The sequence below is a fragment of the Macaca thibetana genome, chromosome 10 (assembly GCF_024542745.1).
Source record: "Macaca thibetana thibetana isolate TM-01 chromosome 10, ASM2454274v1, whole genome shotgun sequence".
In the NCBI taxonomy this organism is placed as follows: Eukaryota; Metazoa; Chordata; class Mammalia; order Primates; family Cercopithecidae; genus Macaca; species Macaca thibetana.
Genome location: NC_065587.1, coordinates 26415159 through 26428083, shown reverse-complemented (window position 1 = coordinate 26428083; position 12925 = coordinate 26415159). Strand labels below are relative to the sequence as shown.

Below are 12925 nucleotides of genomic sequence, written 5' to 3'. Positions count from 1 at the left end.
ACTTTATTTCAGGAAGGTTGAAAAATATTTGTATTTTTTGATACTTACTTCTCTTTCTGCTTTCTGTTCTTCATATTGATATATACATTCTTTTAAATGGTTACAGTAGTTCAATATCTCCTCATTTTTCTCTTTTAGGAGATGATGTTGCTTTTTCCTCTCAAGAGACCGAATATTACTTGTTATCAGCTTTCTTATGCCCATGAACTAATTGCTGTGGAAGCCACATATTTTTCATGGTAGTTGAAATAATCTCTGCTCCAGAGACTCCTGCTGTTCAGTGAGTTTCTTCACATTATCTTGTTCATTTTGATATATGTGTTCAGCTTTCTTGACACTGTTTCTCTTAGGTCTCTTTGTGCATCTTCTAAAACCAATGTATTTTCTCTTAGAGCACCTCCTGCAAAATTGAGATTAAGTTTTAGGCTTGTGGATTTCTTCTGAGCTTCAGAAAGTGGTTGATGAAGCTTCTCATTGTTATATATTATATTATTCACAACAGCATTCATTTTTCCTTGCAAATGAGCATCACCTGCACTGTGGAAAGCAAGTTCTTGGTTATTTCTTTGACTCTGTCACCGGGCTGGAGTGCAGTGGTGCGATCTTGGTTCACTGCAAACTCCACCTTCCGGGTTCAGGCGATTCTCCTGCCTCAGCCTCCCAAGTAGCTGGGACTACAGGCATGTGCCACCACAGGCGGCTAATTTTTGTATTTTTAGTAGAGAAGGGGTTTCACCATGTTGGCTAGAATGGTCTCGATCTCTTGACCTCGAAATCCGACCCACCTTGGCCTTCCAAAGTGCTGGGATTACAGGTGTGAGCCACCGTGCTCGGCCGGTTTTTTTTGATGTCATACTTTGATCATGGTCTTGTATAGGAGAAGCCAGTCTAGGATGGTTTGATTCAATTTCTGTCTCCAGCATTTCTTTGTCTTGTTTTTCCCTCGACTTAAAACTGAGCGTTGTGTTCTCAGCTGTCAGAACTTTAAGCTGCCCACTGTACTGAGATGCCCTTTGTGTTAGTTTCCTCTTTCAGTTTCAAGGTCATCTGAAGTTCAGCATTCTTTTCTTTGAAAATATTAATGTCCTCAAAGTATTTATTTTCCTTCTCCTGGTGCTGATGTTTTAGTGTCTCTACTTCCAGTTTTAGTATGGCAATTTCCTTTTTCAACATGCAGTTTTCATGTAAGAGATCATTTTCATTTTTCTAAGTGTGAGAAAACTAAATAAAAGAAAACAGACTATTAACTAGCACTCAATAAAATGGCATATCATGGTTCCTCTGAAATTAAAGAATAACTTGTGTATTTATAAAATGAAAGGGTTTCCATAAGCAGGTATCAGTTGAAGAACCACTGAATTTTCTAGAGAATAAATTCCCCAAAGTTCAAACATTTATTTGAAGACAATGAATTCATGAAAGTAAAAAAGAAATGACTCGAGAATTAAGAGCCTCAGAATGGAAAAAAATTTTCCCCAAATAACAACAAACTCAAAAGCATAAAAGATTAATCAATTTGACTACATAAGAAAACTGGGTTTACACTCTGATGTCTAACCTACACAAGACCCCATACTAAGATCCTCAGTGCTACATATATTTAGACAGATAAAATTTTCCGAAGTTCTTTCAGTTCCTTTGTCCTGAGAATATTCTATAGATATTCTATTTTTAAAAAAATAAGAGTTAATTTTAAGAATTATGTTTATGAATGTTTGATTAGTTAGGACATTGTAATGAGCACTTTTAGTTATCACAATTCTGAAAGGAAAAGACTGAAAATATTAATAAGTTGTAGAATTTTCTCCAGGTCTTTTGAGTCCACATCCAGTACTTCTCCACCAAAATCAGTTAATTTTACTGGATAAATATTTAAATATAAAAGTCTCTTATTTCAAAACAAAAGTGGTAAAGATAAAATTTAGAGAACCCCATTTAGAAAACCATGAGCTTATTTACTATGGCAATAACTTTTGTTTCCACTTGATAATGTTTGAGTATTAAATGTTAACTAGAAAAAATACACTAGGCCGGGCGCAGTGGCTCATGCCTGTAATCCCAGCACTTTGGGAGGCGGAGGCAGGTGGATCACGAGGTCAGGAGATCAAGACCATCCTCGCTAACATGGTGAAACACCATCTCTACTAAAAGTACAAAAAATTAGCCGGGGGTGGTGGCGGACACCTGCAGTCCCAGCTACTTGGGAGGCTGAGGCAGGAGGATGGCATGAACCTGAGAAGCAGAGCTTGCAGTGAGCCGAGATCGTGCCACTGCACTCCAGCCTGGGCAACAGTACAAGATTCCGTCTCAAAATAAAAGAAAAAGGCCGGGCACGGTGGCTCAAGCCTGTAATCCCAGCACTTTGGGAGGCCGAGACGGGCGGATCACGAGGTCAGGAAATCGAGACCATCCTGGCTAATACGGTGAAACCCCGTCTCTACTAAAAAATACAAAAAACTAGCCGGGCGAGGTGGCGGGCGCCTATAGTCCCAGCTACTCGGGAGGCTGAGGCAGGAGAATGGTGTAAACCCGGGAGGCGGAGCTTGCTGTGAGCTGAGATCCGGCCACTGCACTCCAGCCTGGGCGACAGAGCGAGACTCCGTCTCAAAAAAAAAAAAAAAAATAAAAAGAAAAAAAATACACTAAACTATGTTGCTAGGAACAAAATACTTACCAACAAATTATCAGTAAGTATATGGTAGGGATTATCACCATTTTCAAAAGCTCTTTGTATTGGAATAAGATACTATTTGAATGCCATAATTTACAAAAGATAATGGTAGCTACAAATGTCATAGTTAATTTTAAGACATTTTTTCTCTGATTTAGACCTGAATAATACATACTAAATCAAAGGGATATTGAAAGTAAACTAAAATTAGTAAATTAAAAGTAGTATTAGTAACAAAAACAACATGGTACTGGTACCAAAACAGATATATAGACCAACGGAACAGAACAGAGTCCTCAGAAATAACACACATCTACAATCATTGGATCTTTGACAAACCTGACAGAAACAAGCAATGGGGAAAGCATTCCCTATTTAATAAATAGTGTTGGGAAAACTAGCTAGCCATATGCAGAGAGCTGAAAGTGGATCCCTTCCTTACACCTTACACAAAAATTAACTCAGGATGGATTAAAGACTTAAACATAAGACATAAAACCATAAAATCCCTAGAAGAAAACCTAGGCAATACCATTCAGGACATAGGCATGGACAAAGACTTTATGAGTAAAACACCAAAAGCAATGGCAACAAAAGCCCAAATAGACAAATGGGATCTCAATAAACTAAAGAGCTTCAGCACAGCAAAAGAAACTATCATCAGAGTGAACAGGCAACCTACAGAATGGGAGAACATTTTTGCAATCTATCCATCTGACAAAGGGCTAATATCCAGAATCTACGAAGAACTTAAATTTACCAAAAAAAACAAAAAAACAAAAACAAAAAAAAAACAACCGCATCAAAAAGTGGGCAAAGGATATGGACAGACACTTCTCAAAAGAAGACATTTATGCAGCCAGCAAATATATGAAAAAATGCTCATCATCACTCGTCATTTAGAAATGCAAATCAAAACCGTAAGAAGATACCATCTGACGCCAGCTAGAATGGCGATCATTAAAAACTCAGGAAACAACAGATTCAGGAGAGGATGTGGAGAAACAGAAATGCTTTTACACTGTTGGTGGGAACATAAATTAGTTCAACCATTGTGGAAAACAGTGTGGCGACTCCTCACGAATCTAGAACTAGAAATACCATTTGACCCGGCGATCCCATTACTGGGTATACACCCAGAGGATTGTAAATCATTCTGCTATAAAGACCCATGCACATGTATGTTTATTGCGGCACTGTTCACAACAGCAAAGACTTGGAACCAATCCAAATGCCCATCAATAATAGACTAGATAAAGAAAATATGGCATAGGCTGGGCGCAGTGGCTCACACCTGTAATCCCAGCACTTTGGGAGGCCGAGGTGGGTGGATCACGAGGTCAGGAGTCAAGACCAGCCTGACCAACATGATGAAACCCTGTCTCTATTAAAAATACAAAAATTAGCTGGGCATAGTGACGGGTGCCTGTAATCCCAGCTACTCAGGAGGCTGAGGCAGGAGAATTGTGTGAACCTGGGAGGCGGAGATTGCAGTGAGCCGAGATTACATCACTGCACTCCAGCCTGGGTAACAGAGCTACACTCCGTCTCAGAAAAAAAAAGAAAGAAAGAAAAGAAAATGTGGCATATATACACCACAGAACACTATGCAGCCATAAAAAAGGATGAGTTCATGTCCTTTGCAGGGACATGGATGAAGCTGGAAATTACCATTCTCAGTAAACTAACACAAGAACAGAAAACCAAACACCACATGTTCTCACTCATAAGTGGGAGTTGAACAATGAGAACACATGGACACAGGGAGAGGAACATCACACACTGGAGTCTATCGGGGGTGGGGGACTAGGGGAGGGATAGCATTAGAAGAAATACCTAATGCGGAAGACGGGTTGATGAATGCAGCAAACCACCATGGCACCTACAGAACAAACCTGCACATTCTGCACACACACCCCAGAACTTAAAAGAATAATTTTTTAAAAGAGGTGAAAAAAAAAGTAATACTGATAAAATAAAGTTAGAAATATACACCGGGTGTGGTGGCCCACGCCTGTAATCCCAGCACTTTTTTTTTTTTCTTTTTTTTTTTGAGATGGAGTCTCGCTCTGTCACCCGGGCTGGAATGCAGTGGTGCGATCTCGGCTCAATGCAAGCTCCACCACCTCCTGGGTTCAAACCATTCTCCCGCCTCAGCCTCCCGAGTAGCTGGGATTACAGTTGTGCACCACCACGTTCAGCTAACTTTTGTATTTTTAGTAGAGATGGGGTTTTACCATGCTGGTTGGCCAGGATGGTTTCAATCTCTTGACCTCGTGATCAGCCGACCTCAGCCCCCCAAAGTGCTGGGATTACAGGCATGAGCCACCGCACCCTGTCCAGAAATATAAAATTTTTATGAAAGATTGATTTACCTGATTCAAATTATTTCTTACAGTCTTCAATCCCATATCTTGTATTCTGAGAGTCAGTTCAAGTTGTTTCACTTCAAACTTTCATGTTGCTCTTCGATTCTTTCTAATTCTTCCCTAATTTCTTCATTTAATATATCAGCATTTTTTCTCTTTTCTTCTTGGTTTAAAGTCAATCTGCCATTAAATATACTTATCTTAAAATTCATTTTGCTTGAAAATAGGATTCACTTTGAGATCTACTTCTTCCTATATTGGTTTATTATTCCAACAAAATTCCTATATTCTTGAATATTTTTTTCCTTTATAGTTGCCAGGTATTTATTACTCCAATCTCTTCCAAATGACATACATACTTGAAAAATATTGAGAAAAGAACATCTAGTTAGAAAGGTTCTGTTACTAGTAACTTCAACAACTGTTATGGAAAAGAATACTGGAGGCTCTCCAGTAAAAATTTGTAAGTTGAAAATTATTTTTTAAAAATACCACAGTCAAAATTACTCTTCAATGAGGACAGGTCACTTAGAGTTAACTGATTAAAATGACATTACTTTTTATAAACAAGATTACAGATTCATTAGACATAAATACCTTTATAAAATATGGCAAGTATCCCTCTTGACAGATATTCCAAGACATGACACAGAAGAAAAAACTGAGGTGAGGTCTACCAGATTCTCTTGGTTACAGTGAAGCTTGGAAAAACCAAAGCAGACAGACATAACAGAACTGAACACTGAGGAGGAGAGAGAGACACAGAAGCAACAGCAAGAAACCCCTGGAAACCCCTCCCCAGTATTTAGCAAAATAATGAAGCTTACATGAGAGCTAGAAAACTACCTAAGACCGAGCAGGGGGGTGGAAGGGGAGGACTTATAAAATAAGAGGAAATCACACCTGGCTCACACAAGCGCCAAGAAGACTGTCTATTTTTATAGATTTACCTGGGAAGACTCAGACTTTACAGGAAAATGAATAGTCAGAAAGGCCTTGCCTCAAGTGTGGGGAGTTAGCTTACACCATAAAAAGCAAAAATGAAAAGGATCAAGTTGTTTATAGGTTACTCAACTCTATTCTACAATAAATATCAAGAAGTAGGGCAATAGAAGTTACTTTTAAAAACTAAATTGCCCTTGTAGAGATACAAGTTACAGTGCTAGAGATGAAAGCTACACTGAGTAGATACGAGCACAGATTGATTTTCCATCATTAAAGCAAAGATTCACAAATTTGAGACACTAGTGAACTATGAGCAAACTTCCTGCAGGTAATATATAAGTCCCCAAACAGGTAGGAGTAGAGAAAGAAAAAAAATTTTAGGAAAAATTGGCTAAATATGTTCTAAACTATTTCTAAATGAAAGCTATAATCCCGCAGATCCAGGCTGGGATATGGCTGGAAGACAAGAAATCAAAATATACAAAAGAAAGGAAAATATACTGTAATTTCTTATACCATCTATGATATGGTATAATATTACTTGAAGGTGGGGTTGTGATGAGGTAAATACATACACTATAAATCCTAAAACAACCACTAAGACAGCAAAGCAAAGAGTTACACCTAGTAAACAAATAAACTTACACCAAAAAAAGATATGACTAAATCATAAATATAAAACTAGATCAATAACTAAAAAATGTTATACATATATATACACACACATATAAAACTACATCATAAAAATTACTAAAGAAGGGCCGGGCGCGGTGGCTCAAGCCTGTAATCCCAGCACTTTGGGAGGCCGAGACGGGCGGATCACAAGGTCAGGAGATCGAGACCAGCCTGGCTAATACAGTGAAACCCCGTCTCTACTAAAAAATACAAAAAACTAGTCGGGTGAGGTGGCGGGCGCCTGTAGTCCCAGCTACTCGGGAGGCTGAGGCAGGAGAATGGCGTGAACCCGGGAGGCGGAGCTTGCAGTGAGCTGAGATGCGGCCACTGCACTCCAGCCTGGGCGACAGAGCGAGACTCTGTCTCAAAAAAAAAAAAAAAAAAAAAAAAAAAAAAATTACTAAAGAAGTCAGAAGGAACCAGAAAAAGAAAAAAAGCAAAGCAAAAATCTGGGACTAATAGAAATCAAACAGCATGATGACAGACAACCCTTATTATATCAATGATTACATTATAAATTAAACTGGTCTAGAAACCTCTGCTCAAAGGCAGATTATCAGAATGGACAAAAAAGCAAGACCTACTTGTAAAATGCCTATAAGAAATAACCTTTAAATATAAAGACAAAACTTTCACATAATCCCATATTTCTTGGAGGCTTTGTTCACTTGTTTTTACTCTTTTTTCTCTACACTTCTCTTCTCATTTCATTTCATTCATTTGATCTTCAATTGCTTAATCTACGCCTGATTGGTGTGCCTAAAAGTTAGGGGGAAAATGGAGGCAAGCTGGAAAACACTCTGCAGGATATTATCCAGGAGAACTTCCCTAACCTAGAAAGACAGGCCAACATTCAAATTCAGGAAATACAGAGAATACCACAAAGATACTCCTCAAGAAGAGCAACTCCAAGACACATAATTGTCAGATTCACCAAAGTTGAAATGAAGGAAAAAATGTTAAGGGCAGCCAGAGAGAAAGGTCGGGTTACACACAAAGGGAAGCCCATCAGACTAACAGCAGATCTCTCCGCAGAAACTCTACAAGCCAGAAGAGAGTGGGGGCCAATATTCAACATGCTTAAAGAAAAGAATTTTCAACCCAGAATTTCATATCCAGCCAAACTAAGTTTCGTAAGTGAAGGAGAAATAAAATCCTTTACAGACAAGCAAATGCTTAGAGATTTTGTCACCATCAGGTCTGCCCTACAAGAGATCCTGAAGGAAGCACTAAACATGGAAAGGAACAACCAGTACCACCAGCCATTGCAAAAACATGCCAAAATGTAAAGTCCATCAATGCTAGGAAGAAACTGCATCAACTAACGAGCAAAATAACCAGCTAATATCATAATGACAGGATCAAGTTCACACATAACAATATTAACCTTAAATGTAAATGGACTAAATGGTCCAATTAAAAGACACAGACAGGCAAATTAGATAAAGAGTCAAGACCCATCAGTTTGCTGTATTCAGGAGACCCATCTCACACACAGAGACACACATAGGCTCAAAATAAAGGGATGAAGGAAGATCTACCAAGCAAATGGAAAACAAAAAAAAAAGCAGAGGTTGCAATACTAGTCTCTGATACAACAGACTTTAAACCATCAAAGATCAAAAGAGTCAAAGAAGGCCATTACATAATGATAAAGGGATCAATTCATCAGAAGAGCTAACTATCCTAAATATATATGCACCCAATATAGGAGCACCCAGATTCATAAAGCAAGTCCTTAGACACTTACAAAGAGACTTAGACTCCCATACAATAATAATGGGAGACTTTAACACCCCACCGTCAACATTAGACAGATCAATGAGACAGAAAGTTAACAAGGATATCCAGGAATTGAACTCAACTCTGCACCAAGCAGACCTAATAGACATCTACAGAACTCTCCATCCCAAAGCAACAGAATATACATTCTTCTCAGCACCACATTGCACTTATTCCAAAATTGACCACATAGTTGAAAATAAAGCACTCCTCAGCAAATGTAAAAGAACGGAAATTATAACAAACTGTTTCTCAGACCACAGTGCAATCAAACTAGAATTCAGGACTAAGAAACTCAATCAAAACCACTCAACTACATGGAAACTGAACAACCTGCTCCTCAATGACTACTGGGTACATAACAAAACAAAAGCAGAAATAAAGATGTTCTTTGAAACCAACAAGAACAAAGATACAACATACCACAATCTCTGGGACACATTGAAAGCAGTGTGTAGAGGGAAATTTACAGCACTAAATGCCCACAAGAGAAAGCAGGAAAGATCTAAAATTGACACCCTAACATCACAATTAAAAGAACTAGAGAAGCAAGAGCAAACACATTCAAAAGCCAGCAGAAGGCAAGAAATAACTAAGATCAGAGCAGAACTGAAGGAGATAGAGACACAAAAAAACCCTCCAAAAAATCAATGAATCCAGGAGCTGGTTTTTTGAAAAGATCAACAAAATTGACAGACTGCTAGCAAGACTAATAAAGAAGAAAAGAGAGAAGAATCAAATAGATGCAATAAAAAATGATAAAGGGGATATCATCACCGACCCCACAGAAATACAAACCACCACCAGAGAATACTATAAACACCTCTACACAAATAAACTAGAAAACCTAGAAGAAATGGATAATTTCCTGGACACTTACGCTCTCCCAAGACTAAACCAGGAGGAAATTGAATCCCTGAATAGACCAATAGCAGGCTCTGAAATTGAGGCAATAATTAATAGCCTACCAACCAAAAAAAGTCCAGGACCAGACAGATTCACAGCCAAATTCTACCAGAGGTACAAGGAGGAGTTGGCACCATTCCTTTGGAAACTATTCCAACCAATAGAAAAAGAGGGAATCCTCCCTAACTCATTTTACGAGGCCAACATCATCCTGATACCAAAGCCTGGCAGAGACACAACAAAAAAAGAGAATTTTAGACCAATATCCCTGATGAACATCAATGCAAAAATCCTCAATAAAATACTGACAAACCGAATCCAGCAGCACATCAAAAAGCTTATCCACCATGATCAAGTAGGCTTCATCCCTAGGATGCAAGACTGGTTCAACATACACAAATCAATAAACGTAATCTAGCATATAAACAGAACAAAAGACAAAAACCACATGATTACCTCAATAGATGCAGAAAAGGCCTTTGACAAAATTCAACAGCCCTTCATGCTAAAAACTCAATAAATGTGGTATTGATGGAACGTATCTCAAAATAATAAGACCTATTTTTGACAAACCCACAGCCAATATCATACTGAATGGGCAAAAACTGGAAGCATTCCCTTTGAAAACTGGCACAAGACAGGGATGCCCTCTCTCACCACTCCTATTCAATATAGTGTTGGCAGTTCTGGCTAGGGCAATCAGGCAAGAGAAAGAAATCAAGGTTATTCAGTTAGGAAAAGAAGAAGTCAAATTGTCCCTGTTTGCAGATGACATGATTGTATATTTAGAAAACCCCATTGTCTCAACCCAAAATCTCCTTAAGCTGATAAGCAACTTCAGCAAAGTCTCAGGATACAAAATCAATGTGCAAAAATCACAGGCATTCTTATACACCAGTAACAGACAAACAGCCAAATCATGAATGAACTCCCATTCACAATAGCTTCAAAGAGAATAAAATAACTAGGAATCCAACTTACAAGGGATGTAAAGGACCTCTTCAAGGAGAACTACAAACCACTGCTCAGTGAAATAAAAGAGGACACAAACAAATGGAAGAACATACTATGCTCACGGATAGGAAGAATCAATATTGTGAAAATGGCCATACTGCCCAAGATAATTTATAGATTCAATGCCATCCCCATTAAGCTACCAATGACTTTCTTCACAGAATCGGAAAAAACTGCTTTAAAGTTCATATGGAACCAAAAAAGACCCCGCATTGCCAAGACAATCCTAAGCCAAAAGAACAAAGCTGGAGGCATCACACTACCTGACTTCAAACTACACTACAAGGCTACAGTAACCAAAACAGCATGGCACTGGTACCAAAACAGAGATATAGACCAATGGAACAGAACAGAGCCCTCAGAAATAATACCACACATCTACAGCCATCTGATCTTTCACAAACCTGACAAAAACAAGAAATGGGGAAAGGATTCCCTATTTAATAAATGGTGCTGGGAAAATTGGCTAGCCATAAGTAGAAAGCTGAAACTGGATCCTTTCCTTACTCCTTATATGAAAATTAATTCAAGATGGATTAGAGACTTAAATGTTAGACCTAAAACCATAAAAACCCTAGAAGAAAACCTAGGGAATACCATTCAGGACATAGGCATGGGCAATGACTTCATGTCTAAAACACCAAAAGCAATGACAATAAAAGCCAAAATTGACAAATGGGATCTAATTGAACTAAAGAGCTTCTGCACAGCAAAAGAAACTACCATCAGAGTGAACAGGCAACCTACAGAATGGGAGAAAACTTTTGCAATCTACTCATCTGACAAAGGGCTAATATTCAGAACCTATAAAGAACTGAAACAAATTTACAAGAAAAAAACAACCCCATCAAAAAGTGGGCAAAGGATATGAACAGACACTTCTCAAAAGAAGACATTCATACAGCCAACAGACACATGAAAAAATGATCATCATCACTCGCCATCAGAGAAATGCAAATCAAAACCACAATGAGATACCATCTCACACCAGTTAGAATGGCAATCATTAAAAAATCAGGAAACAACAGGTGCTGGAGAGGATGTGGAGAAATAGGAACACTTTGACACTGTTGGTAGGACGGTAAACTAGTTCAACCATTGTGGAAAACAGTGTGGCAATTCCTCAACGATCTAGAACTAGAAATACCATTTGACCCAGCCATCCCACTACTGGGGATATACCCAAAGGATTATAAGTCATGCTGCTATAAAGACACATGCACACGTATGTTTATTGCGGCACTGTTCACAATAGTAAAGACTTGGAATGTTGCAACCCAAATGTCCATCAGTGACAGACTGGATTAAGAAAATGTGACACATATACACCATGGAATACTATGCAGCCATAAAAAAGGATGAGTTCGTGTCCTTCGTAAGGACATGGATGCAGCTGGAAACCATCATTCTCAGCAAACTATTGCAAGAACAGAAAACCAAATACCGCATGTTCTCACTCATAGGTGGGAATTGAACAATGAGATCACTTGGACACAGGAAGGGGAGCATTACACACTGGGTCCTATTGTGGGGAGGGGCGGGGGGGAGGGATAGCATTAGGAGATATACCTAATGTAAATGACGAGTTAATGGGTGCAGCACACCAACATGGCACATGTATACATATGTAACAAACCTTCACGTTGTGCACATGTACCCTAGAACTTAAAGTATAAAAAAAAAAACCTGGTTAAAGCATGAAACAAGATATACCATACTAACACTTCACAAAAGGCTGACGGAAAGTGGTTATATTAATACTAAAGTACATTTCATGGCAAAAATGTACCAGCAAGAAGCAAGGTCATTTTATACTGACAAAGAGTTCAATTATTCATAAAACACAATAGTCCTAAATATTTATGTACATAACATAAATACTTCAAAATACATGATACAAAAATAGATAGCACTACAAAAGAAATAGAAAAATTGCCCAAATATAGTCTGAAATGTCTAAACCCCTTACTCAAGTGGAAGAATAAGGAGGCAGAAAATTGGCAAGAATATGGTAGACTTAAAAAGCATAATTCTTCTGAAGTACTCAAAGACTATAGACCATATCTGAATAAAAGCATTAAGTAAGAATGATTTAAGTCATATAAAACATGTTCCCTAACCCAAAACCAATCAAATAAAAATCAGTAACAAAAAATGTCCCTGGAAAAACTCAACCACTGGAAATTAACATATATCCAAATAATCCTGGGTTGGTTCAAAAAATAATAAAAAGGGAAATTAGAAAGTATTTTGAGCTAACTAAAAATGAAAACACATTAGAAATTGTAAAATGTGGCCGGGCGCGGTGGCTCAAGCCTGTAATCCCAGCAGTTTGGGAGGCCGAGGCGGGCGGATCACAAGGTCAGGAGATCGAGACCACAGTGAAACCCCGTCTCTACTAAAAATACAAAAAATTAGCCGGGCGCGGTGGCGGGCGCCTGTAGTCCCAGCTACTCAGGAGGCTGAGGCAGGAGAATGGCGGGAACCCGGGAGGCGGAGCTTGCAGTGAGCCGAGATCGCGCCACTGCACTCCAGCCTGGGCAACAGCGTGAGACTCCGTCTC

The 12925-nt window shown here is 38.7% G+C and overlaps 1 pseudogene; it reads right to left on the bottom strand.

Moving 5' to 3' along the window:
- Positions 1–492: 492 nt before the first annotated feature.
- On the bottom strand, positions 493–5328 carry LOC126929521 (ankyrin repeat domain-containing protein 30A-like; annotated as a pseudogene).
- Between the last annotated feature and the right edge of the window lie 7597 nt (positions 5329–12925).